Raw genomic sequence first — 27,461 nt, forward strand, 5'->3', positions numbered from 1 at the left:
TATTTGACACCAACGAGTCCCAACAATTAGGGATATAAGAGTGCAATGCTAGAAGAGAAGGTCACAGATGGTTAAACCTATCAACAAGTGTTAATTTCTCAAAATAAGTGATATAATCCAACACCTCCTAACCCAACACCACCTCTAAAATAGAGGAGGCATAGGGAAGGTATTTAGCAAGTTTGGTAGAGGACCCCTTCAAGGGCTTATGGAGCTTGTCCACAAGGGAGTTTTTAAGAGGAGAGTTAATGGAGCATTTGTATGTAGGTAGAGTATTCTGGAAATTGGACTACTTCAAGTTTGAAATGTTTATGCAACTATTTTGCAAACAAGGAAGCCATTGACAAGAGAACCATTACTAGGGGACTTGCTGCTTCTAGTCACCAAGGTGGGAGAAATAGGTTTAAATTTGGGGGATGCAAGCATGTGTCAGAAGCACTTAGCAAGAGAAAGTTGTCTGGAATTTTAGGTTTATACCTTAGATTAGTTAGAAAAAGTTTTGATGTTGTAGTTCCATCTTGATATGATGGACAATTAACATTGCCAAAGTACAGTGTTATGGTTTTGTGTTTTGATGACCTCCCTTCTCTGCCTTTAGGAGTCTTACTCTTCTCCTTGCTTGACATCTCTTATAAAATAATTTAAAAAAAAAATTATATACTTATTTTAAAAAGAATCATAGAATATAGATCCCTAACTCCTATATTTCTCTCTTCTCAATATCATCTACAAGAATAAAGTAAGAATGGGCACTTAACTTTAGATTCTCATTTACGCACTTTTATTAAATGTAGCAATGCCTATAGTTGTAACTTTCCCATGATCAAAATTGAGAGCATAGAAGTTTAGAACCAAGCCAAATTTGTAAAAGTAAATCATATATTTTATTGTATTTAAATCCGTATATACTTAACAAATTTCATAAGATTTTTAAACAATATAATAAAATTTCATTGAATCTTTCATGATTATAAAATGATACATTTAAATATTGTACAAATCACAATTTGACAAAAAGATAATTTATTTTTTAAAATATTTTCTATAATATCATTTATAAAATAGTGATATATATATTAAAAAAATGCCTAGTTGAAACAGAAAAATCTATATAAAAAGAAAAACTCAAAACTTGAGCAAATGAAAGTAAATTAATTAATAAGAACAACAATCATGAATTATTGTTGTTATAATAAAAATGATCTTTTTTTAATCTAATCACCTCAATAATGTAGGATTGCTTTTGCATCGAGGACAAATGAAAATGTTAATAAAATTAAAGCATTGACTTACGAGTAGAGTAGGTACATACTTTCACAAAGAAATTTCACTCAATGAAACATGATTTTTAATATTTTTTTATTAAATAATTCATATATTTGTTGGAATGTGTATATCTATAGTCAATTGTTTAAATAATTTTATTTTCTTAGCAACTTTGGTTGACTAATTCAATGTAATTATTCTTGCATTATTTCTATATTAAAAAATACCGTGCAAAAAAAATAAATAATCAATTTATTGATGACCACAATAAGAATAAAATAATAATAATGACAGCAATGATACAAAGTTCAATATTAATTATATTTATTCTAACACACTAGTTTTATCATGAACTTTTGTTTTAATGAATTTAGGTTTTTTATCTCGAAATTTTACATTTATTATATTTTTTTAAATTTTATAAGATTTTATTTTGTTTTCAAGTATCATAAAATAGGCCCTACAAAACTTTAATCTGATGAAGTACAAGAAAGATGCTTGTATCAAGACATTTTTGCCAAACAATAATAAAAAAATTAAAATAATGACAACAAATACAATCAACTATACTTATTCAGATTCAATGATTAATTATACTACACATAACAAAAATAATAATAAAATAATCCAATTTTTGTCGTAATCAGTCCAATAATGTGTGAAGATGACAATGATGTGTTTGGTAAAAGTTTGGCCATGTTCCAGGAAACGAATGAATCTAATCGCTAGGGCACGTCCTTTTTTTTTTTTAATTTAATTGAAAGTTGGTGGAAAGTCTGTACACACGGTGTAAATTGCGTTGAAGATGAGAGAGCAATTTTGGAAATGTGCAATTTTGAACAACTACACTCTTATATTTTATTTTTATCGTCATTTGTTTGTAGTTATACTCACATGTTACGTACTGTTAAATTACTTTATATTTTATTGTTTTCAACACTACACATTCATTTTGTTCATATTATTTAATTTCGTTTTCAATTTTTATAAAACAGATCTTAAATTTAAAGTTATTACTTTTTTAAATCATTTTATTATTTATTATGAGTTAATTTAATATGTATGTGTACAATTATTTGTTATTGTAGACAATAAAAGTCATTAAATGTTTTTTATAATATTTTTACTAATAGATTTTCAAACTAATTAAGTAATTCTATTATACAATTAAGTTAATGTTTTTTTTAAATTCAAATTCATTTTTCTTGTCTTCTTATTCAATAATATTTAACTATATATTATTCTAATTTTTTTACATTATTTAAATAATATATTGTAGTCACATAAATCTGTCCATTTAATTAAATGAATATTTACTATTTATTTGATTAATAAACCCACTAGCCAACAGTTAATTAAATTAACATTTAATTAATTCATCCTCAAACCCTTCTCCTATTAATTAAATAAATTATCCAATTTATTGAAATTAATTCATTAAACCAAATTCACAATCAATTAAATGAATAAATCATATTTATTTAATTCAACCCCCCTTTCCTCTTTTAAATAAATAATTAAAACATTTATTTAAATCCCTAAACTATCCCCCCACTTGCATTCTCCTACAAATGCAAGTTGCAACCACAATTGAAATAAATTAATTTTATTTTAATTAAAATCCTATCATCCCTCACCCACCAAACACACTTGCAATCCTAAATCCCCTTCTAGACTCTTCTAACCACTTTCTAATCATTCATAATCAGCCTAATCCATCTCCTAAATATTGTCACATTCCTAAGCAACTTGAAGTCACTTCTCAAAGCCTTCAAAGTCTTTGAAATACATTTAATGATTTATGTGTTCAACAAGCTAACCCCTAAAAAGTCTTCCAAACCACTAATGGCTCTTACATAACCACTTATGGTTAAATCCACTTGCCTCCATCGTTAGAGACTTTACCTCTAACTCAACCCTCATTTAACCCATGGGTCTCTTCAAGCATTTATTGCTTTGACCATGGTTATCCTCACTAACTCTTGCACAAGAGTTTATCCATTGTATAAAGAAATTATTTATTGGATAATGGCTTTTATTCTTTCAACTCAACATTAACCTTACCTCCCAAGTTAACCCTCAAGTCATGTCAATCATTTAATGCTTATTCCCTCCGCTCTCAACCCATCTCTTGTTGACATTTGTCCTCTTGGGATTGGATTGAAAGCGCTCACATGGATCATAAATCCATCAATCCTGACCCTTGTTGAGATTACTCAATCTCAACCATCCATTGCTCCATTTTACCTATAAATAGAGCTCATTTTTCATAATCCAGATCCTAAAATCTTGTATACATCTAATTTATAGTGAAATTTAGAGAGCATTTAGCATAATCATTTTACATTTGTCATTTTGGGCTAAAATTAACATTAGATAATTAGATAATATCTTGTTTTAGCTTGTTCACATTTGTATTCTCATAATCTTCCATTCTACAATCATGAACCTCCATAAGACATCCAAAATAGTGCAAAAAGCTACTGAGAGCTACACTCATTTGGGAACTTGGAGAGGAGAGGAACAAGGGAGGAGTAGCTACAAGCATCGTGGAGGGCATTTTGAGATGTCTTGTTGCATTTCTTAGATTTATCAAGCTTTCTATTTTATGTGTTGTGTCTCTCTTGATATGCTTCCTTAGGGTAGTGTTTGATTTGTGATTTCTAACACTAACACTTGTTTGTTGCTTGTTGTTTTGTGTTTGTCTTGACAATATCCTAACCATCCCTTTTTGTAGAGCATCATTTGGTGAACCCGACGTGAATCAAACATGCAACCTTCTGATATCTTTTTTTGAAAATTGCTAACTTTTTCATGTTTTAATTGATACACAGGTCGTGCTTTAGTGCCTTTGTTCACGCTCTAGCACCTTTGAAAGTGGGTACTTTAATGCTATTGTTCCCAATAATAGCGCTAGTTGAGAGACAATAGCGCTATTGTCTTTCTTTTAGCGCTATTGACCATTAAGTAGCATTATCGTTCCTAGTTTTAGCGCTTTCAGCTCGTTATTTGATAGAATTAATTCTATTTGATAGAGTTATTTTAGTGCTAATGTCTCTTTTTATAGTGCTTTTGAACTTCTTTTAGCGCTTTCGTGTTAAATAGAACTTATGTTTCCACACAGAGTAGCGCTAGTGTAACAAAGAGTTGTAAAAAATAAATTTGTAACCGGAAAATCCAAAAATATTAGGCTTGTAGAAGCCCACCAAACATTCGGATTTTACTAACTAATTATTTTTGGTGCAGGTTTGGACTAACCCCATTTTTGTAGGATTTCCAAAATTTAAGCTTAGGAAGTAAATTTATTTATGATGCTAACTTTGTCTTTAAAGTTAGGATAAAATGAATTCACTTTCTTTTCTTGGTTAAAATCAACTTCACTTCAATTTGAGCTCTTGAAATGAATCACATATTTTGTTTGGGCTTGTAAAAAGAATCTCACTTGTCCAATTAAAAAGAACCACAAACTCCAAACCCAACAAAATTTATTCTATTCAAGTTAGGGACAATTTGCATTTGGTGCTTAAAATCAACAAGACAATTTTCATTTCTTGCATCAAACTAAAAATCACAATCAACATTTCATTTTGGGCAAGATTAAAAAGAACAAACCATTTGTCCCTTCAAGTTGAATTGATTTACTTCAAGCAAAACGTGTTCTCAATTCAGTTGACCAGGATTTCAAGTTCTTAGTTTACAAAACATTTTGCTTTGAAGTTAAAAACAACACCATTTTTGTTGGAGCAACATCTCCAAATAGTTAGATCACATTGCTATAAACTTGGTTAAAAAGAACAAGTGTTTTTGGTGATTGGCACACTTGTGCAAAGTTTGTCGAGTGGTCCTACTTCTAACACACACTATCCTCTCCCTTGGCTTTCATGGTCCTAGGTGCAAGAGAAAAGTGTTAGTAACACTCAAAATTTTATCTTTTTAAGAGAGGCCTACCAAGAGACACATCACTCTTGGAAATGACCTCACACGGTAAATACTTCAAGCCTCTATAGAAATCAGGTATGAGCGAAAGCTATAGCCCTAGGTAAAGTTGTTCCTACAGTCTAACTTGCCGAAAGGACATATGGGCCCCACCACAAGTTACAAGGCTCTTAAGTGAATCACTGCATAATGAACTTATGTCCAAAAACATCAAACATTACTAGACACCTTTTTATATAGAAATCCACCCGTTTTATTGATTGAGGATATTTGTGATAAATTTAGTGCAATAGCATAGATGGTTTTTCTCCCAAGATACTCACCATACATATTTCCTTGAGTAGAAATAAGGCTTTTTGAAAGGCTACTTGTAGCTTGATAAAAGTGGTGACTCCCCCATCATAGGGATCATCTATTTGTTATGCTCGTGCAAGACTTAGTATATCTCATCCTTACCTACTATGATGGGATTCATAAGGTATGTAGTGCCAAAGTTGAAGAAATATCAAGATGTGGGCTGAAATTATCTCAACTGGCCATTTGACCTTAGGGATAAAGTGTGTTTGAAGTGTCTTCATTTTGTGTCAAACCAGTGATAAATTGAGCTGACTTCAGGCTTTTGGAAAAACATACACAAAAACATTTGAAAAAGGGGTCAAAATTTTTAAAGATTGGGTTGATTTAGATCCACACTTATTTGTTCCTTTTGAGGCAACATTATTGTGTTTGTGTGCTTGGTCTATTTTCTTGTCAAAGAAAATCAAAAACCAATTCAAAAACAAGTATTCATCCAACAAAAATTTTCAAAACCAACATTTGACAAACATCAAAACAAAGTAAAAACCAGATATCAAATTATATGACCATCCTTCACATTTTGAGAAAGAAGAATCTTCATCAACATATCAATTTGAAGAAAAGACCATTGAGCTCAAAGGCTTTCATCAAAAGAAGAATTTTTTTCTATCTTAATAGACAAATTTTTGTCTCACACAGAGCCTTCTTGCGTCATATGCATCTATATCTTCAAGAAAAATCTAACAAGTTTGATAAAGAATCTTTGAACAATAGAGCTTTTACTCAATATAGAGCTTTGAGTTATCATAAAAACAAATGAGGCAAAATCAACCCTTCTTTCTTTCCAGACATCAGTATTACATATAACATAGCTCAGGAAGAACCACCAACCCTCGAGAGAGAAGAGGGAGAATTTGTTCCATTTTGTAACACAAAGTTCTTATTGAAGTTCCCATTCTATCCACTCTCATATTCATACATCATCAATCCATTTCAACTCTCAAAAACATAAAAAGGTCTTGTGCTAAGTTCTTTTAGATATTGCTTGAATCAAAACAACACATCACTTTTTAGAGTGTCTGTACATCTAGGATAAACTCATCCTAAGAGGCATCTCTATGCAGGTTAAAACTAGTTTATGAGTGCATCCTCTCATTGCTAGGTAACTTGGTTTGTAACACATCTCAAACCTTACTATACCTTATCATATAAACATAAAAACAACAAGCAATTCATAAAAGGACTTTGGTAACATCAAACCTTCAGTGTTAGAGATCCATATTCTAAAACACTTCACAAAACATTTATGTCTCATTCCATCACCAACTCATAATCACTTTCACAAACTTCAAAAACGACTTTCAAACAAAATGGCTCGCACCAGATTGAGAACTAGACAACTAGAGATTGAAGAGGAGGAAGCAAACCTAAATGATTATCATGAGGCCTTTGAAGGAGGCACAAATGATGAAGGACCCTAATCATCAAGGGAATCCTCCTCAATGGTTCATTCATCCATTCCTTATCTTTCTATACATTGGGGAAACCAAATACATCTTTCTTCTAATCCAAAAAGCTCCCAAAAAATCAAAATATCCAAAAAAATTAAAATAAAAAAATCAAAAAAATCAAATCAAAATTGAAAATCAAAGCATGAATGCATGACTCATCCATCAATTCAACAATAAGAAGACTCTCAAAGTCTGCAATCAAACTAATCACATGTCTTGTTAATCAATTCATCACTCAACATCTATCAACATCAACATGTCTTATACAGCGATAGGTACACTCGAAACCAGACAGATCGATCTTATACAGGGTACTCACTCTTTGAAACCAGACATTCCCATCAAACATCGAGTCTTGAAAATCAATCCATATATCAACATCAACATCAACATGTCTTATACAAGGATAGGTACACTCGAAACTAGACAAATCAGTCTTATACCGAGTACTCGCTCTTTGAAACCTGACCTTTTTATCAATCATCGAACAAAACAAAACAATGACATAGATGAGTATGAATTCTAGATTTTGTTTCATTTAGCCTTATCTTTATCATTATGACACTCAATAAAACATCTCATATCATACATCTCATTTTCAATAAACATCTGATCATCATCATCTTCTAGTCACATTCATCTTGCATCCATCACATTCATATTTGTCACATCATCATGGAATCTTCTTCACTTTCATATCTTCATCATTCTTCCAACTCTTGTGTATCATGTCTTATATAGGTTGTATCATTCCTGAAACCAAACACTTTGATCATCTTAGTCTTATACAGGATATATCATTCCAGAAACCAAACGCTTTGATCAGCTTTGTCTTATACAGGAGGTATTATTCTTGAAACCAGACTCGATCCCAATCTTATCAATTCTATCTGACCTTTTCATCTGATCCATTATATCATGTCTTATACAGGATGTATCTTTCTTGAAACTAGACACTTTGATCATCTTAGTCTTATATAGGATATATCGTTCCTAAAACCAGACGCTTTGATCATCTTTATCTTATACAGGAGGTGTCATTCCTGAAACCAGACTCGATCCCAATCTTATCAATTCTATCCGACCTTTTCATCTCATCCATTATATCATGTCTTATATAGGATGTATCTTTCTTGAAACCAGACGCTTTGATCATCTTTATCTTACATAGGATATATCATTCCTGAAACTAGATGTTTTGATAATCTTTGTCTTATATAGGAGGTGTCATTCTTGAAACCAGACTTGATCCCAATCTTATCAAATCTATCCATCCTTTCCCTCTAATCCATTACATCCACAACACCAATAACAACACCAGCATCACCTACAATCCCATCAGTAGCATCAATAGTACCCATTACACCAATGAAAATTCTTGCACCACCTACAATCCCATCAACACTACCCCCAACACTGGTAACACTACCTGTAGTGCCCATCATCCCACCAATCAAACCAACAACCCCATCAATAGAAACAACTACATGAATAACACCATTAGAAGTATCGATACCCCCAATGGCATCAATAGAACTGGTAATCCCATCAGCAACATCAATAGCACCCACAATACTAGCAATCCCATCACCAGTAGTACATCACTTGATTACAACTGCAATATTCAACTCAAAGGATATCTCGGTTTGGTATAGTAACCGGACACTGGAAAGCAACTTAGAGACCGAGTCACATGAGTGGGAATTTTATTTTGTATGTCCATATACTTCAGATGAGGAAGACACATCACCACTTCCACCTCACAAAGAAATTCCTATTTACGGAGCGGCACAAATCAAAACCTCTTGGGTTCCTGAATTAGAAGCACCTTCCATAGACCCTATGTCACATCCTATGCCTAATTGTGACAGGGAGAGTACCATCAACAATCTTCACCATAATGTCTTAACCCTCACTGACGCATCCCATGAACTTAACCTAATCGATGAGGTAATGCCCCTTATCCATCCTGAACTCATCAAATGGAACCAACCTAATCCTCCATGCCTTGACCAATTCCAAAACGACGAGGCAATCATTGACTTTTTGGAATTACGGGATAACATACCAAGCGGGGATCAAAAAGCTAGATTCGCCATTGAACTTAATAGCGCAATATACTTTGGGGCAGATTCCAAACCTTTCAACTGCTAAAATATCACAATAAAACATGGATCTTTTAGTGAAAACCACACTGTAGCACTATTTGATCCCAAAAAAGTAAAAATAAAGAGCGTATCCAATAGTGAAAACCTCTCTGATGCACCTATGGATGAAAAGGTTGACATCCTCTACTCTAGTACAAATTAGGAACTATCAATGATCCTCATTGAGGAAACAAAAAAATTCAATGTGGGGACCCTTGAGACTCCTCACCAAATACATCTGGCATCTCTTTTAACTCTAAAGGAACAACCTAAGTTTGAAGAATTCTTCCAGAAGTGTCAGATCAACTTCACATGGTCATATGCAGACACACCTGGTCTCGATCCTAATTTAGTCATGCATCACCACACCATGGCAGAAGGAGCTAAACTAGTAAAATAAAAGCTTTGCAAGATGCACCCCCAGATTGCGGTATTAGTCAAAGAACTTCAGAATTTCTTGTATGTTCATTTCATCCAACCAATCGATTATGCATATTGGATCTCCAACATTGTACCTATCGGCAAACCAAATGGGGGCATCCATATCTGTACCGACTTCACATATTTGAACAATTCTTGTCCTAAGGATGACTTCCCCCTACCAAACATTGACATGATTGTGGACCTAACAGTAGGACATGCCATGCTTTCTCTTATGGATGGATTTTTAGGGTACAACTAGATAAAGATCGCACCAGAAGATAACATAAGACTACCTTCACATGTCCATGGGGAACATACTATTGGAATGTGATGCCTTTTGGTCTAAAAAATGTGGGGGCAACCCATCAAAGAGAAATGACCACCATCTTTCATGATATAATGCATACCATAATGGAGGATTATGTTGATGACTTGCTGGCAAAATCATTAACAAGAGAAGGTCATCTAGAAATATTAGATAAAATCTTTGATAGACTAGAGCAATATCATTTTCGACTCAATCCAAAGAAATATGTCTTTGGAGTGACCTCAGGGAAGCTTCTAGGGTACATTGTCTCAAGAAAAGGCATTGAGACCTGGCAAAGTTCAAAGCAATCATAGATATGCCACCTCCAAGGAACATCAGTCAGTTAAGGACATTACAAGGGCAGCTACAATCCATCCGAAGATTCATTACACAACTAGCAGATAAGTGTCATCCCTTTACACATCCGTTACACAAAAAAAACCACTTTCAATGGATGCTAGATGCCAGCAAGCATTCCAGATGCTTAAAGACTATCTCATGAATACACCGTTGTTGATCCCACTAGATCAAAGTAGACCGCTATTGCTCTATATTTCAGCTACAAATACAATATTGGGAGTACAACTAGCACAACACAATACAGAAGGGAAAGAGTGTGTTGTTTACTATACATATCTCGCACACTGGTCGGCTATGAACTCAATTACACAGCTATTGAGAGAGCTTGCCTAGCAGTAATCCTGGCAGCCACTAAACTGAGACACTACCTGTTAACACATAAAGTACAACTCATTGCCAAGATCGATCCACTAAAGTACTTACTTAGCAAAACAACATTGATAGGTCGCTTGGCCAAATGGGTGATGATTCTAAGTGAATTTGACATTGAATATGTGGACTGTAAGGCTATCAAGGGGCAAGTTATTGTAGATCAGTTGGCCGATGCACGCCTCATAGGTGATCATCCTCTTATTTCTAATTTTCCAGATGAAGAGATCTTCATGATCACAGTAACACAACCATGGAAGCTCTACTTTGATGGTTCATATACTAGGCATGGCTCGGGGGCAGACATTCTATTTATCACACCTCAAGGTGACAGCATCCTAAAGTCTTATAGGTTAACTTTTCCATGTACAAACAACATAGCCGAATATGAGGCCCTGATCACCGGACTCAGACTAGCCATACAATGGAAACTAAAAGAGCTATAGATATATCAGACCAAGGATGATAAACCCATGCCATACAAGAAAATGGTGGACCATTTAAAAGCATCATTTATGACTATCACCTTTGAGCAGATACCCAGAGATCAAAATCAAGGTGTTGACGCCATGGCTACCATTGCATCTCTCCTAGATCTTCCACAGAATTCAACACGCTACGAGTTCTTGGTAGAATAGCTTTGGATTCCCACTTATAATATCCTCAAATCTAAGATGACATGTCACCTTGTCGATTTCGAATCTCCATGGTATAGTGAGTTCTACACCTACCTACGCAATCACACACTTCCTCCTAACCAATCGCAAAACCTTCATTCACCAAACCACTCGATACACCATCATTGTTGAAACCCTATACCGATGCAATATTGATGGTACTCTCCTTTGATGTTTGGAACAAGATGAGACAACAAAGGCCTTGGAAGAGGTAAATGAATGAATTTGTCGGACTCACTCAAGTGGTCTTTCCCTAGCAAAGACGATAATGTGTGCTAGATACTATTGGCCATCCTTGGAAAAAGACTCCTATTTTGTCAGGAAATGCAAGAAGTGCCAAGTTCACATTCATTACATCCATTCATCCATCAGTCAAACCATGGCTTGTTATTGATCGGCAATCAGGGATAGTACTTCGTGCGGTTTGCATCCTGCTTTTCATAGTAATATCTAAACTGGGGGAAATGCTCTTAACCTATTGATGGAAGTGGATTCTACATTACTTGTGATTCATTGAGTTCTTCATTCAAAAATGACTCACAAAATCCAAAAACATTCAAAACCGTCTCACAAAATCCAAAAACATTCAGAAACAATCACAAAAATCCAAAAAACGTGATAAAATAAACAAAAATCGATCAAAAACATAGCAATGCATAAAATCCTTTGTACATACATATCGCACACAAAAATTCTGAGCTACTCAAATGATAATCACTTATCAAATCAATCACTCAATCAATGCAAATAGACACAACTTTCTTTACAAGGATGCATCCTTCCTTACCAAAACAAAGACAAGAAAATTTTGTTTAAGCTATCAAGTACTTGGTTACTTTGATAAGTTATTTATTCATGTATATCAGGTTCCTACGCTACTTCAGGATATCTACTTGATTAGAGTAGTCAGGATGGTTCCTAAGTATCGTTTGTTTATTGTCTGCAAATTGTTCCAATGAAGTTCTGGGGCATGTACTAATGGTGTCTACGTGGGAAGTTCATTAAGCTACGTGATCATATGCAAAAATCTAGTCATGGATCACTATGGCTTACTAGCTACAGCGTATACCTTGACCATCTAGACATGAACCAAAATGGAGGGTCCATATTCTTTTATCTATACTGCTTGTTTACAGGTACAAATGCTCCAAACTTGGTTCATACTTCCTCATCCTAGAACACTACCATGCTCAATGATGAAAAATAAAGAACTATGGATCATCATTCCATCTCATTTGTATATATTGCATTCCATCCATCCATACATTCATAATAGTTGCATATCATTTGTACATAGTAATGACAATGGATGCATACTCTATTTTTTTTTTCTTCTTCTATAGGAATGGGTCCTAGGTCCTCCATATCTTCTATCTAACATTGAATCCCCCCCTCATCCTCCCCATCTAGGTCCTTATCATAATCCCTTCATCAGTTCCCATCAACCCAATAAAGCTAGTTACTTTATCTACATAGGGACATCGACTCACACACACCTAGACTATCAATAGATACTCTGATCAAGTATCTTCGGTCTCAATAGGTAATCGATTATTTCAAACCTAGACTATAACAAGCATTTCTCATAATGACCTAGTCTCAATGGGGCTTCTATGATTCACCACAACCATCCATCACACATACACACTCTCAATTTCTCAATCAATCAAACACAATCAACACAGACAATTACATCAATTGTCTAAGTCTCAACAAGTATTTTGCTTCAGATACCTTGACTTCATCAGGCAATTACATCAATTGTCTAAGTCACAATAGGTTGCCAGAACTATGCTGATCCAAGGAAAGATAACTCACACTTTTTGGAGAGAAGTGGTGAGCATTGTAGTCTATACTATGAACTGGGTACTCATTCAGAAAGGTAAAGACAAAAACCCTTATGAATAGTGGAATGGTAGAACTCCCAATGTGAGCTATTTTAAAGTGTTTGGCAGTAAGTGCTATATCAGGAGAGGTGAGAATTTGAGCAATTTTGATGCTAAATGCGATGAAGGAATATTTCTAGGATATTCCACTAAAAGTAAGGCTCTCAAATGCTACAAAGTAGAACTGAGAGAATTGTTGAGAGCATCAATGTCAGGGTTGATGAATCCCCTGAGAAACCTGAGGAAACTTGCAGTGAGCAAGTGGAAGATGAACTGGGTTTAGCCTTCTGGGAACCAGTTAAGAAAAAAACAAGAAAAGGTATCATTGTTCTTGTATTGGTAGAAGCTGCAATAGGTGAAGAAGAAGATGGAGAAGAAGAAGAAGAGGAAAAGCAAGCAGAACCAACCAGAATCATTCCTAGATATGTGAAACTAAATCATGATCCTAACAAGATCATACAAGATAAAGATGCAGGGATACTCACAAGAAGAAAGGTGAAAGAAAACTCTTGCATGATCTCTAAATTTGAGCCTAAGACTACTAGAGAGGAACTTACAGATGAAGAATGGATTAAGGCAATGGAAGAGGAGCTAGACTAGATATAAAAGAATCCAACATGGTCTTTGGTACCCAGATTGGAACACAAGAATGTCATAGGTACCAAATGGGTCTTCAGGAATAAGTTGAATGAAGAAGGCACAATTGTAAGGAACAAGGCAAGACTTGTATGCAAGGGATATGCTCAGGAAGAGGGAGAAGACTATGGAGAAACCTTTGCTCCAGTGGCTAGACTCGAAGGTGTTCGAATGCTACTTGCATTTGCAGCATTTAAAGGATTCAAGGCATATCAGATGGATGTGAATTCTGCATTCTTGAATGGAATCCTAGAAGAGGAAGTGTATATTGAGCAACTAGATGGGTTTGCCTTATCAGAAGATAGTGAGATGGTGTATAGATTACACAAGGCCCTAAATGGATTGAAGCAAGCACCAAGGGCATGGTATGAATGGTTACACTCTCATCTTGTGAAGATAGGATTTCAGAGAACAAGTGAGGACAACAACATCTACTTGAAATCTAAAGGTGATCAGATTCTGATTTGTGAAGTATTTGTTGATGGCATAATCTTTGGAGGAGATGATGAAATGAGTCATGCATTTGCAGATGAAATGAAGAAAGAGTTTGAGATATCTCTCATTGGAGAGATAAAGTTATTCATTGGTCTATAGATTTAATAGATGAAAGAAGGAATCTTCAATACCCAGTCCAAGTATATCAAAGAGTTATTGAAGACCTTTGGCATGGAGGAGAGCAAACTAGTTGGAACACCGATGGTGATCAGTTGCAAATTGACTAAGGAGAATGACTCAACATTGGTGAATAAGAAGGAGTACCAGTCAATGATCGGTAAGATGCACTATGTGGTGCATAGCAAACCAGACATTGCTCATGAAGTGGGCATAGTAGCTCATTTTCAGAAGAGTCCAAGAGAATCCCATTTGGTAGTAGTAAAGAGGATTCTTAGATACCTGAAAGGGACTGTTGACTATGGATTCTCAAAGTGTTTATCGATGCAGACTGGGCAGGTAATGTGGATGACCAGAAGAGCACAACTGGTGGAGCATTCTTCCTTGGTGGAAGACTAGTCTCCTCTACGAGGAAGAAGCAGAGTTGTATTTGCTAGTCTACAACTGAAGCATAATATGTGGCAGCATTTATGAACCGCACTTAGGCAATTTGGACAAAGCATGTACTGAATGGCTTCAAAGTACCTATATCTAAACTAGTGAGTATTTTATGTGATAACACTAGTGCAATCAATATTTCCAAAAACCCGGTATTGCATCCTAGGACAAAACACATTGAACTCAAGTATCATTTCTTGAGAGAAAAGGTTCAAAATAAAGAGGTTGTATTATAACATGTTTCGAGTAAGGAGCAATTAGCAGACATATTCACTAAGCCCTTACCGAAGACTATATTTACCTATTTGAGAGGTGAATTAGGGGTTCTGCCCCTTCATGAAGTAAACTAAAGTTGTGTGCTCCACATCAGTCAGGTACCACAATGACAAATCTTACAGGGTTGATGTGTTGAAGGATGCTACTCCATAGGGGGAGAAGCATCATGGAGCTTGGAAGCTTGTGCCTCCACTTTGGCATTGTTGTCAAAGGGGGAGAAGATATCTGATGTATGGGGGAGAAGATATTTGTGTTGGTATTTTGGTATGGTTTTGTCATTGATGTCAACACCTACTAGCACTTATCAACTTTGGCACTTTGGAGAATCAGCAACATTCACCGGCAAGCAAGTGACTTATGCACAGTCACTAGTATCCGGTACATCGACAGGATATGATGTTCACTGGCACTTCGAATGGCATAGAAAATAGTCTTAGAGTTTTGTTCATTGGCATATTCATGTTTACATATTTTCTATTACTGACAAATAGGTACAGGTTATAAACCGACAAGCTTATCTATTCTAGATTAGCATGACACACTATGGAGAGGATTTATTAATGTTGTAATTGCATTAAGCTGACATGTTGAATCAATTGTTGCATAGAACATTGTTTTATTTGTAAATTGAATTTGTTGTAATATCTTTTAGAGCCGACCTACTAAAATTGGTCTTAGGTTATGATATAAATGTAAGATCTTATTTGTAAGATCGGAGGAGGAATGCAAAAAAGAATTGTATGAAGGTATATGTGAGAATAAGCAAAGCTATACATGTAGACATCATTTGAAGGTTGAAGGAGGTTTTTCTGAAGAGAATCAGATCTACATCAGTACTGAATCCAGCATAGTCAGATGCTAATTTGAGCAATACATCCTTATTGGATTTAACCATCCAATTGTAGTCAGTGTGACTCCTATTTGTATTTTAACAGTGAGCTCTAGGTGCTTGGCCTTTCTGCATGTGCAGACCCCATTTTTATACACAAACTATCTGTAGTAGTATCATCTGATTGTGGGTAAGGTTTCCCATCGTGGTTTTTCCCCTTACAGGGTTTCCACATACAAATATTAGTGTTATATGTTGTAGATGTTGTTGTCTTTCTATTTCATGCATTAATCTTTACCGGTACTGTAATTAACTGATAAAACTGTCTATCAGAATAAAAGATTGGTTTACCGGTATTAAGCATTAAAGTTGGTTAAGTTGTTTTTAGTTTAAATTTATTTGACAACTGATTCACCCCCCCCCCCCTCAGTTGTCTCCGAGACCTAACAACTAGTATCAGAGCATAGTCTTGTTTTGCAGAAGTTTAATAGCTTGAGGAGATCCAATGTCTACTAACTATTTCAGGAAGGAGAGTCCTAAACTTGATGGAACCAACTATGGTATATGGAAGATTCGAATGGAGACACATTTGAATTGCATTGGAAAATACATCTTTGAAATTACAAAGATTGGGTATACTGCTCCTTCTAAAGGCTAGCCTAATCCACCTACCTTGGCTAAAGATGAGGAAAATGATTGCAAAGCAAGAGAAACACTTTTGAGCACATTATCAGATCAGAAAATCATGGGATTATAAGATAGATCAACTGCTAAAGCTATTTGGGATCATTTGGAAACATTGAATGAAGGATATTCCACAGTCAAAATTGCAAAACTTGAAAGCTTTCGGGTCAGATATGAAAATCTGAAAATGGAAGAAGATGAAAGGATTTATGTTTTTATGGAAAGAGTTAATGAAATTTTTTTAGGTATTAAATGTTGTGGAGGAACCTTAAGTGAAGATGAAATTATTTCAAAATTTTTAAGAGGATTGCCACCAACATATAAAATGAAGGTTACTGCTATAAATGAGTTAAGAACAATGCCCAATACATCAGTAACTAGAGATACATTGATTGGAAAACTTTCAGTCTTTGAAATAGAGGAATTTGGTCCTGTTGCCACTATAAAGATAGATTTAGCTTTTAAGGCATCAACATCATCTGCACCATCATTTGACAAGTCTGATTGGAAAGATTTTTGTGCAAGAGAACTTGAAGAAAGTAGGAGAGAAAATGAAGAACTTGAAGAACTTGAAGCACTATTTGCAAGAAAAATGCCTAAAGGTCCAGTTGGAAGTAAGTATGAAGGTAAAGCACCCTTTAAATGCTTTAACTATAATAAGATTGGTCATATGGCTTCAAGATGCTCTGATAGACATGCTAGACTAAGAGAAGAAGCTAGGAGAACATACAAACCTAACCCTGAATATCAGATATACAAATTTAAGAAGAATAAAGACAAATCCTGTTACGTTGTGGATGAAGGAGTCACTGATGACTCTAATGAAGATCCAACAGACAATGGATGGGTTTTTGTTGCTATAACAAAAGATCAACTGACACTTACTGTTCAACTAGTAGAACATGCCTTGGCAGCTAAAATTGAAATTAAGGATGAATGGATCATTGATTGAGGATGCTCACATTATATGACTGGTGATAAAAGAAAATTCTTGACTTTTCAAGAATATAATGGAGGATTAGTAAGATTTGGAGATGATTAAGCTTGTTTCATCAAAGGTAAAGGTACAATATCTCTTGATGGTAAGCACAACACTGACAATGTTTACTATGTGGAAGGTTTAAAGCATAATCTTTTGAGTGTTGGTCAATTAGTTGAAAAAGGATTTCAGTTACAATTCAAGAATGGAAAATGCAAAATTCTGAACAGATCTGGTTTGGAAATTGCAACCAGTAATCAAACTAGAGGTAATATCTTTCATCTGAATAACAATGAAAAGACATACTTGATTGTACATATTGATGAAAGTTGGCTATGGCATAAGAGAATATGTTATTTAAATTTTGATTGCATGGTAAAGATCAGCACTACTAAGGTAGTTAGAGATTTACCTAAGATTGTTAAGCCTCACACCCCGGTATGTAAGGAATGTCAATTTGGAAAACAAGTTAGAGATACTTGTAAAAGTATTCTAGAAAAATCCAATAATGCTCTTGACTTAATTCATACTGATTTATGTGGTCCATCTAGAACTAAAATTTTACAAGGTGATAGATATTTCATGCTAATCATTGATGACTATTTTAGAATGTGTTGGGTTAGTTTTCTTAGAGAAAAATCACAAGCACTTGAGAAGTTCAAATTGTTCAAAGCAATGGTAGAGAAGGAAACTGGTAAGAAAATCAAATGTTTGAGATTGGAACAAGGAGGATAATTTACATCTAAGGAATTTAATGCATTCTGTGAAGTGAATGGAATCAGAAGACAGCTATCAGCACCCTAGACACCACAGCAGAATGGAGTTGTAGAAAGGAAAAATAGAACTATCTTGGATGTAGCTAGAAGTATGTTATAAGAAGCAAATCTACCACATGTATATTGGAGAGAGGCAGTAAGAATAGTAGTCTATACATTCAACAAAGTTCACATCAAAGGAGAAACCGGTAAGACCCCTCATGAACTATGGTTTGGTATTACTCCTACTCTTAAATATTTCAGGATATTTGGAAGTAAATGCTATATTAGAAGATATGAGTATATTGGCAAATTTGATCCTAGAAGTGATGAAGGAATATTTCTTGGTTCTTCATCTCAGAGAAAAGCATACAAATGTTCTAGCAAAAGATTGCAGAAAATTGTTGAGAGTACAAATGTAAAGATTGATGAACAATTCAGAGGAACTTCAAGGTATATAGACTCTGAACCAGCAACAGAGATTATGATAGATGAATCTACATTGAATCTATTGGTATAGAATGAAGATCTAGTTACACCAGTATCATCTAAAAATTCCACTGTAACTAAGGAACTGCAGCAAATGAAGACACCTTGGTATGTAAGACTGAATCACTCTGAAGATCAGATAATTGGAAACAAGTATAAAGGAGTTATGACAAGAGGAAGACTGGAAAATGAAGAGGTATGTCTTATTTCTCAAATTGAACCATCATCAATTAATGAGGCATGTGAAGATAAACACTAGATTAAAGCTATGGAAGAGGAACTAGAACAAATTGAGAAAAACAACACTTGGATATTAGTTCCCCGGCCTAAAGACAAAAATGTGATTGGAACAAAATGGGTATTCAGAAACAAACTTAATGAAGATGGTAAGGTAATAAAAAATAAAGCAAGACTAGTGTGTAAGGGATATTCTCAGAAAGAAGGGATTGATTATAATGAAACCTTTGCACTGGTAGCTAGAATTGAGGCAGTCAGATTATTCTTGGCTTTTGCAGCACACAAGAACTACAAAGTATATCAAATGGATATTAAATGTGCATTTATGAATGGAGATCTTGAAGAAGAAGTTTACATTGAACAACCTGATGGATTTTCTTTGATAGATAACAAAGATATGGTTTGCAGATTAAGGAAAGATTTGTATCAGTTGAAGCAAGCTCCAAGAGCTTGGTATGTAAGATTGGATAAGTATCTTTTGAAGATTGGTTTTTCTAAAGGTAATGTTGACAGCAATTTATATTATAAAGTGACTAATGATGACATCTTGGTTATAGAAGTTTTTGTTGATGATATAATCTTTGGAGGAGAAGATGGATTATGTAAAGACATTTATATTGAAATGCAACAAGAGTTTGAAATGTCTATGATTGGAGAAATAAAATTCTTCTTAGGATTGCAGATTTCACAGACTGATAAAGGTATATTCTTGAGTCAATCCAAGTACTTGAAGGAGTTACTAAAGAAATTTGGAATGGAGAACTCTAAACTGGTAAGCACACCTATGACTACAAATGAAAAATTATCACTAAGGGGATGACTCTACACCTGTTAATCTGACTAGGTACAAATCTATGATAGGAGGTTTATTGTATTTGACACAAACAAGACCTGATATTATGAATGCAGTATGTATTATTTCAAGATTTTAGAGTAATCCTAGAGAAAATCATGAATCGGTAGTAAAAAGGATTTTCTGGTACTTACAAGGCACTACAAATCTTGGATTATGGTATCCTAGAGATGAAAACTTTGAATTATGTGCATACATAGATGCAAATTGGGCAAGAGATGTGGATGGTAGAAAAAGAACCACCGATGGAGCATTTTTTCTTGGAAGCAGATTAATTTCTTGGTTGAGTAAGAAACAAATTTGTACACATATGTTGCAATAGCAGAATCAGAATATGTTGCAGTAGCAACTAACTATACACAGGTACTATGGCTTAAGCAAATGTTGAAGGATATAAAGGTAAAATGCAAGGAACCTATTACTATCTATTGTGACAATACTGCAGTAATTGATATATCTAAGAATCCAGTATTACATTCTAAAACCAAACAGGTTTCTATCAAACTGAATTTTCTAAGGGAGAATGTTGAAGCAAAAGAAATAAAACTGGTTTATGTGAATACTAAAGAGCAGATTCCAGATATTTTCACTAAACCTCTGCCTAAGGAGACTTTTGAATATCTAAGAGACCAGCTTGGGGTCATACCCCCACCGGTAGAGACTTAGATAGTTGATGATTGTCATCAACCAACAGAATTAACAGAGAAATCTTTTACTCCGGCTTTGATGAGAAAGCTACTTCTTAGGGGGAGTAGTTGGTATAGTGAATTGGTTGGTATTTTGTATCTACAAATTAGTTTTTATATTGCTTTGGCATTTGATGTCAAAGGGAGAGAGATTGGTATATGGAAAAACACAAGAAAAATTCATGTCCCTCTCAGGGGGAGACATTGTTACTTTGGCAGAGATTGTTTATATCTGAATTTTGATTTCTGGTTATGATCTCTTTTTGGGAGATTGTTGGTTTTTGGTATTTGGCATTTCTGTTTTGGCACTTTGATGGTTTTTCCATCTTGTGTTGCCATCAATTCCAAAGGGGGAGATTGTTGGTATTTTGGTATGGTTCTGTCATTGATGTCAACACCTACTAACACTTATCAACTCTGGCACTTTGGAGAATCAGCAACATTCACCGGCAAGCAAGTGACTTATGCACAGTCACTGGTATCGGGTACACTGGCAGGATATGATGTTCACCGGCACTTGGAATGACATAGAAAACACCCGGTTATGTTGACAACATCATCTTGACATTTTGTCTTGGAGTTTTGTTCATTAACATATTCATGTTTACATATTTGCTGTTACCGGCAAATAGGTCCAGGTTATACACCAGCAAGCTTATCTATTCCAGATCAGCATGACACACTATGGAGAGGATTTATTAATGTTGTAATTGCATTAAGCTGACATGTTGAATTGGTTATTGCATCGGATATTGTTTTATTTGTAAATTGATTTTATTGTAATAACTTTTAGAGCCAACCTACTAAAATTGGTCTTAGGTTATGATATAAATGTAAGATCGGAGGAGGAATGCAAAAAAGAATTGTTCAAAGGTATATGTGAGAATAAGTAGAGTTATACACACAGACATCATTTGAAGGTTGAAGGAGGTTTTTTTGAAGACAAACAGATCTACACCGATACTAAATCCAACATAGTAAGATGCTAATTTGAGCAGTACATCCTTATTGGATTTAACCATCCAATTGTAGTCAGTGTGACTCCTATTTGTATTTGAGCAGTGAGCTCTAGGAACTTGGCCTTTCTGCATGTGCAGACCCCATTTGTATACATATACTACCTGCAGTAGTATCATCTGATTGTGGGTAAGGTTTCCCAAAATGGTTTTTCCCCTTACAAGGTTTCCACGTACAAATATTGGTGTTATGTGTTGTAGATATTGTTGTCTTTTTGTTTCATGCATTAATCTTTACCGGTACTGTAATTAACTGATAAAACTATCTATAGACATAAAAGATTGGTTTACCGGTATTAAGCATTAAAGTTGGTTAAGTTGTTTTTGGTTTAAATTTATTTGACAACTGATTCACCCCCCCGCCCTCTCAGTTGTCTCCGGGACCTAACAATTTGATGATGAATATATATGGCAAAGTACAAACTGACCAATCCAGATGGTGGTGTTTGTGATCTTTGAACCAGTATATGACAACTGGTATATGATATTAACCATGGTGCAGATACTGACCAATGATACACTGAGTATTGCCATCAATGCCAAAGGGGGAGATTGTTGGCATATGATGAAGCAATGATAAAGTATGTTGTCATTGATGCCCATAAGTGCTCAAGTAGATACACCAGTATGCATAGTATGAATATTGGAAGCGGTTTTGGTCAACCGAGATGGAGTGGACCAGTGTCGGGGTTCACTAAGTGTAATTACTAGTTGGTAGTCTCTGTTCAGTTTTAGGGTTTTCGGTATGGCCTATGTGGTGCAACCGATGGTGTTTTGTGAATGTTAAGGATAAGGATCAGGATGTCATGTCATCTGTGTGCATGTGAAGGATTTCCTTGAGGATTTTGTGCATGAATTCCTACCTCAAGAATGTGCGATTTTTTGAGCGGTGTATGAAGAGCGCATGATGGGTTACCATTTTTGAGATTTAGTGAAGATTGAATGATGCAGAGTGACTTGAGATCTATTTGGATCGTTTCATTCTATGTAATGTGTTTGGATGGTCAAATTTGGACTGCTTGAAATTGTAAACCTAAAATACTTAGTGTTTAGGGTTTATGTTACCAACCTATTTTTTGTCTATAAGGTCAATGAGTTTTGATATTGTTGTTGTTGGTAAATGTTTTGTTTGTGTCTGTATGTTGAGATACTTGCCAAACCAGAGTGTGAAACCGGCAGAGTGTGATTGGAGAGGAGAGGAGCTGAATAGGATCTGCCTTAACAAGTAGTGTTGTTAATAGATCAAAGCTTTACCTGTTGACTACTAACCATTTCAACAGAAGGAATTTCCTTTGATCGGGTAGCTTTAATAGGCTTGTTGTAAATCCTCTAACTAGGTGACTCAAGTTCATTGGGTTCTTTAAATCCTCTAGCGAGGTAACCTCTAACAGGGTATATAGCCATCCCTTAACTCGGTGATCTTTAACAGGATTGGTTCCTAACATAACCTTATTGTAAATTGTTTAACCGAACAAGGCTCCTAATAGAGCGGACTTCAAAAGAGTTCAAAACAAGCTTGTGGCTATTCATCCCCACTATGGTTTTCCCCATTTGGGTTTCCATGTGAAAAATCTATGTGCTATGAGTTGTGCATTTTTCATGTGATGACTGAGTATTCTTTGTTTAGGTGATTATGCATGCAGAGCTAATAGTTATGGTATTACTGATAAAACACATGCATATCTATATTGGTGAAGTAGTTATCAAGTGTTGAATGATATTTAAAGTATTTTGTTTTACTGGTTTAGATGTCTGAAGTCTTATTGTGTTTAATCGGTATTGCCATGGTTAAGTTCAGTGATGAAGACAACCGATTATCATTGTTTTAACTTGATAAGTTGTTGAGAGACTTTGTCTGTACTGATTCACCCCCCCCTCAGTACCATTTAGGGTATTTATTGTTCATCATTATTCATCATATGTAAGTCAGTGAGACTTCCATTTTGTGTTGAGGAGTGTCATGTAGGCTGTTGGCATGATTGCAAGTGCAATCCCCATTGTAATATTTTTACATATTAGTGCAAAAGTATTATCTTATTGTGGGTAGGGTTTCCCACCATGGTTTTTCCCTTAACTAGGTTTTCCAAGTCAAAATATTGGTGTTGTGTGTTGTGTGGTCTCATTTTTTATCTTTGACTGTGTTATTTTCATTTTGCTCTAGTAGAAGGTTCATAATCTATAATAATTGTTTGACTTGTGGAAAACTGATTCACCCCCCCCTCTCAGTTTTCCTTTGGTTCATCCTAACACAACTATTATGTGATTTTGAGGAAGGTAAATGCAACCTTGGATAAGAATGCAATTTAGGACAAAAATGCAACCTATGTTTTTGGATTTTTCAAATATTTGGAAAAAATCTTGGAATGCAAACCTAGAGACACAATCTTGGGAAATTGAAATGAATCAAAGACCTTAAGAGGGCAAAGGACAAAATTACTCTAGGGAAAATGACAATGTCGCACCTATATTCTTGGATATTAAGCTAGGTTTGACAAAATGATAATGACAAAAGGACAAATATTGGACAAGGTCAAGACTCCCTAACAACAACTTAGGGTTTAATCTAGAGATTTCAACTTTTGAAGTTTGGCAAAGCCTAATTTTGAGAATAAATGCAAGAAGGAAATGGTTATGAAAAGGACCTAAGGATATGATATTCTCTCAAGATATGATATGATATGATAAAATTATATGAACCAAGGATATGAATGCAAATGTTTGACAACGTTAACCTAAGATAAGACCTAGGGTTTTGGACTTTGCAATGATATAACCTAATACAAGAAAGGCATATGGAAGGTAATAATATGATCTAAGTGAAAACCTAGCTTTGGTATGACAATGCAATGAGGACTTCAGGAAAATGATTTTAAACCTAACTGCAAAATGAGGACACTAAAATGAATGACAATGTTTACGTGTCCTAAGACCTAAGGTTGGACTATGCAAATGCTAACCCTAAGTGACATAAATGTTGAAACAACGATATCCAATATTTTAAAAATCCATGCTCAATTGTTGGATGAATAGTTGGACAAAATGTTAAATCTTTGTTTGAACTTCAAACAAACAAGGTTATTTATGACCACTTGTGAGAATTATTTTTTATTCAACTTTTGACAAGCACATAAGACAAAATGTTTGTTGGACCTTGACACAAGATAATCATGCACCTTCAACAATGAATCTTAAGGCTAGCAAGGACAATAGCTATTAGATATCACCTTGTTTTCCCCAACTATGCTTTCTCAAAGAAGATACTTAGATGCTTGACCCCACTTGCTCCACTCCACGACACTCACTTCTCTAGAGCAGCCAAGCATCAGTCCCCATGGAAAAATTTGTATCTCTACTAAGAATTATAAGGACATGAGACATCATCAGAGGTTTGACCTCTTGTACCAACAACTAGAAGGTTTTTGGCTTCTAAAATAAAGAGATTTTAATCAAGGCATTTGTTCAAGTGGTCATACATGCGACATTTTTCTCCTTTAAGGAGGCCTCCTAGCTTTTACAGGTTACACTCTATAGGTATTCATATGCCACACGGACACTAGGGAGACTTACATAAATATGACACATCAACACTCATCGCTTGCAACTTTCATCACAAACACATTTATTTATAGTGGCTCAGAAGAGCTTGGCCTTAGCTCATTACCACTTGGGTCATTCCCTCTCACAAATCCCTATGCGAAGTGCCAAGTAAATTGGGAGGTAGACCCTCTAAAGGTAAAAGAACACAATCGAAATAAAAGAAGACATGACAAATAGTGATTCTTTAACCTTTAGAAAATGAAATGAGTTCATTGATCCATTTGCATCCTAATTAAGACTATGTGAGAATTATAGAATTCATTCAAACCTCCTAATTAGGCTATATGAAGAATTGTTGTTCATTAAAACCTCCTAATTAGGCTATGTGAAAAATTATTGTTCATTCAAATCCTCTAATTAAACTATGTGAAAAATTGTTATTCATTAAAACCTCCTAATTAAACTATGTGAAAAATTGTTGCTCATTAAAACCTCCTAATAAAACTATGTGAAAAATTGTTGTTCATTAAAACCTCCTGATTAAACTATGTGAAAAATTGTTGTTCATTAAAGGTGAGCTTAATTAGGCTATGTGAAAAAATGTTTTTCATTGCATGTTAAGAAATCCCACATAAATCATTGTTTAGACTCCATAAAACCCACATGCAATAATAGATCCTCATGCAACCCTTGCATGCAACAACAAATTAGTTTAAAAAACCTGCATGCAACAATAGATTCACACATAAAACCTACATGCAACAAAGAATTAGTTCAAAAAACCTACATGCAACAAAGAATTAGTTCAAAAAACCTACATGCAACAAAAAATTAGTTCAAAAAACTTGCATGCAACAATGGATTAGCACATAAAACCTGCATGCAAATAGATTCATAGAATTAATAGATTTTGTATGTTCACATCGGGTTCACCAAAAAATGTAAGTAGAAATTTTGTAAAAGGCATCAAAGCACGTAATTAGGCAACCACAAACCTAACAAGATATTATAAGAACTCCAAATTCAATCAATAGAGCTATGACAACAAGACAATTAAAATAAACACAAACCATCACAAATGAATCTCTCCTCCATGATTCTCCATTGTTCTTCTTTCTCCTTCAAATATACGTGGCTCTCACCTACAAAGCAAGTGTATTGAAAGCAATTGATGGAAATATGATGGCAAAAGTAAATTGGAATTGATAGCATAAGGATACTTGAAGTGTGGTTGTTGAAAATGAGCAATGAGAGCTCAATTTATAGAAAAATTGGGATTGACTAGATGGTTAAGATTGATTTGAGACTAAAAATAATCAATGGATGGGATTAAATGGGATGACTTGTTAAGTGGGGATAAAAATGAAATTGCATTTCCAATGTTGAGGAAGAAATAGAAATGAAAAGAGTTCAGTGAAAATGAATATTAGATTTTCAACAAAAATATGCCAAAATGAAATAGAGGAAAAGGCTAGTGGATATTTAGCAAGCTGAAGAGGTAAGGGGGATAGAAATTAGAAAGTGGAAGAGATAAGTGGGGTCATAAATAAATAAATAAAATTCATTTATTTCACCCACACTGACAATTATTTAATTAGAATAATTTAAAGAAAGGGATTAAATAATTATAAATAATTGTTTAATCATGGAAGAATAATTAGCTTAGGATAAAGGGACTAAATAATTAAGTGAATTATTTAGCCAAAGAGGAATAGTTAGGATTAGTCAATTAAGATAAAGATTAATTGATTAGAAAGAGATAATGATGAATATTAATTAAATAATAAAAATTATTTAATTAATAGTTTAGAAGAACAATAATTAAATAATTAGAAATTGTTTAATCAGTTTAGACAAAAAAGGTTAGTGAAAAGTATTGTCAAAGACTTAAGATGATTTTCAACTAACATTAACATTATTATTAAAACTACTCATATTAATAATTGTAGACGTATAAAAATGACCATATTCCTAAATGAATATTTTATGTTCATTTCTCTATTTAATTAAATCCAATTTAATCAAATTACCCGCATTCCTCTATTTTATTAAGTAAATTACTCGATTTATTTAAATAAAATTCACTATACCATTTAATGAATAAATCATTTTATTCAATTAAATCCCCCCTATCCACTTTTAATTAAATTCAAATTTAATTAAATAGTTATCCAAAATTGAATAAATCTAATTTATTTAATTTGCCCAAATTGCAACCAAATTGAATTAAATTACATTATTTTCAATTAAATCCT

The sequence above is a fragment of the Cryptomeria japonica genome, chromosome 7, assembly GCF_030272615.1.
Source record: "Cryptomeria japonica chromosome 7, Sugi_1.0, whole genome shotgun sequence".
Lineage (NCBI taxonomy): Eukaryota > Viridiplantae > Streptophyta > Pinopsida > Cupressales > Cupressaceae > Cryptomeria > Cryptomeria japonica.